The sequence below is a fragment of the Notothenia rossii genome, assembly GCF_949606895.1.
Source record: "Notothenia rossii genome assembly, chromosome: 4".
NCBI lineage: Eukaryota > Metazoa > Chordata > Actinopteri > Perciformes > Nototheniidae > Notothenia > Notothenia rossii.
This window is the reverse complement of record NC_136902.1, coordinates 38,480,422-38,483,348: the sequence shown is the minus strand read 5'-3', so window position 1 is coordinate 38,483,348 and position 2,927 is coordinate 38,480,422.

Here is a 2,927-nt window from a genome sequence, read left to right as displayed (position 1 = left end):
CTCTTTCTATGTTAAAAAGCCTCAGTCACCTTAATTCATGTAATAAAAACATCTCAGGTCAGTAACACTCAAAGCTAAATGTGCAATACCATGTTCAGCTATGTTACTCTTTATAATGTTATTGTTGTTACATCAGAAGATGTACATAATGGAATGATTTCTTAACCTTCAGTAGGCTATTTTTTACAATGTGTGTTGGAAGGATTTATTAAATTACTATGAATATTGTCATTGTTGAAGGCTTTTAGAGAAGGGTGCATTATAAGCCTGAATTATATAACATTGTATACCTAAAAACATAAAAGCCACAATAAATAAATCACAATTATTGTAGTTATTTTTACCTCCCGTATTGCTTTCAACCCACCAGCTTTTATGGTGTTGTCACTAACTAAACTTGTTGAGTAACCTACAGTTAATTTAGCTGCTGGAGAAGAAAGATCAGGGGGGGAGGGGGGAGAGAGCTGCCGTTTCATTCAGACTGTTTTAAAAACGGTAACAACGGACTATTTTTCTTAGCGGATGCATGTCAATTTAAATCAATACATACAACTATTTTTTAAATCAATACAAACATTTTCTAAATCCATAAAAGCATTTCAATTAATATTGGGAGTCATGTTGTTACTTTGTTGTGTCAATGTTATGTTATATCAATTCGGCGAACATAAACATGAATGATCGTTGTGAAGATGATGATTAAATTAGGGTTAAAAATCAATTGTTTGATGTTTTGTAAATGATTACATGTCTCTTATTTAGCACAGAGTATGATATCCATGACATATGGATCTTAACAAAGTTCCGCTGTACATCCAGCGTACTGTATCTGACTTTATTTCACATGAGCTCCAGTGTGGAACCCCACTGCACCCCCTGGTGGATCAATGATCCATTGCAGCTGGCTTCATTATCATTACATTTATCTATCACGGGGGCGGTCTCAAGTCAATCTGGAGGTTTTCCCTTGAACGAGGGCAGATCACGTACCAATCACGGCCCTCGCGTTTCAAACTGTCTGAAATGAAGCGCTACATCTGTATGGATCCTAACAAATATCCACTATATCAGATACCTTTAGATCTATCAGCTGTTTATTTCACATGAGTTCCAATGTGGCAGCTTTTCACGGCTCCCCCTGGTGGATCCATGATCCATTGCAGCTGGTTTCATTAAAATTACATATATTTATCAAGGGGGCGTATCAAGTTCTGCGGGGGGGGTTTCAGCAGGGGCCCACCCCGTGCAGATCACGGACCCGCATGGGTAGGCGTCTGAAATGAAGCGCTACATCTGTAGTTCCTCATGATTAGGGACGCTGTGCTCCTGGAGGTATCTGTTCTTCTTTCTTCTTCTCTCTTCTTTTTTCTTCTCTTTTCCCAGTTGAGCGGAGTTATACGTTAGTAATGTTGTATTTGAACAGATGGCGTAAAGGCAACGCATGAGGGATCTCCCTGAGCAGTGGGTGATGCACTGGGGAGAGACAACTATTATATTATTTACCCGAATAGCCGGTGCATGCGTCGTTTCACCTTACTTGACTCCCGCTTGAGGCTGAAAGAGTTCCGCTGAACGGATGATGGAACTTCAAAGCGTGTCGTTAATATCTGCTTTGAAGAGCCAGCCTTGGCCTGCACACTATTAAGATTATATTATCTCCGTGCTTAGAAAGGGGGAACATTGACCGTTGTCATCGAGATTGCCCTGAGCAATACCAGTCATGCTAGTAGCCTATGCTAAAGCGAATAGAGTTGTAATAAGCAGTAGCGCTTGAACAAAGTGGCTAGAACGCGACCGCACCTTGAAACACTTATACAAGTCGGGCAGCACTAAGAATCTGTTATTGTGTAGGAAACGGTTTAATGCCGCAATGATAGTGACAGTAGTCGAGATGACTGATTAGCTTGGTTGCTAAGCAACATCACCTGTAGGATGCCAGAGAACCTTAATGACGGTGTTGTGATGCCGACGGCGTAAATCCATACTGAAACATGTCGCTAAGAGATGGGAAATAATTATCGGCTGCTTATGTGACAGTCGGACAGTGAGTGCTTAACGGCGACCGCTGGCGTGTGAGTTAACAATGGAATAAGCTCCGGTTGCACGCGCACTGCAGCGGTGTGAATGCAGCTGAACCACATGATAACCGATGCATCACGGCGTTCTAGAAAAAGTATAGTTTGAATAAGTAGTTCTGATTGAATCTGGCTTTGTATGATTAAAAACTACCCGACGCAATCCTCTATTGATTTTTGTTTGACAGCGGTATTGGGAGAGAAACGGCGACGTCAGCAGTTAGGTCATTACGCAGACGATGACGCGATATTTCACCTTTGAACTTAATTCACCTCTGTAATGTGTAAGGATTTAGTGGATCAGAGACTGTGAACGGATTTGGACGATGCTGCGGAGGAGTTTGTTGTCGCAGATCCAGCCGTTGGTGCACCGAGGAACGAAATATTTGTTATTGGAGAAGAAAAAGAGAAAAAAAAAATACGATAATTTCAGTCAATAAATCATTCAATTAATATTGGGAGTCAATTCCTAATTTATTTAGTATCTGGTCGTGTCATAAGCGGGATAATGTGCAGTGACTTGGTTATTGGGGAAAAGAAGCCCTACGAAACGCCATTCATTTCAGGAACACTGTGTTGGAGCTGAAACTGCGTTACTTACTGAGCATTGTAATGGGTAGTAATTACCCGAACTGCATTAGTAATGCGTTACATTACTTTGTACGTTACTGAAACTCCATACTGTAATACGTTACTGAAACTCCATACTGTAACACATTACTGAAACTCCATACTGTAACACGTTACATCCAATACTGCCTGGAACTCACCTTAATCGAGAACTAAAGGTAGCAATGCATATTGTTGAACTTCCTGTTGGCTCCCAGACCGTAGTTGAGGAAACAGGGGGGA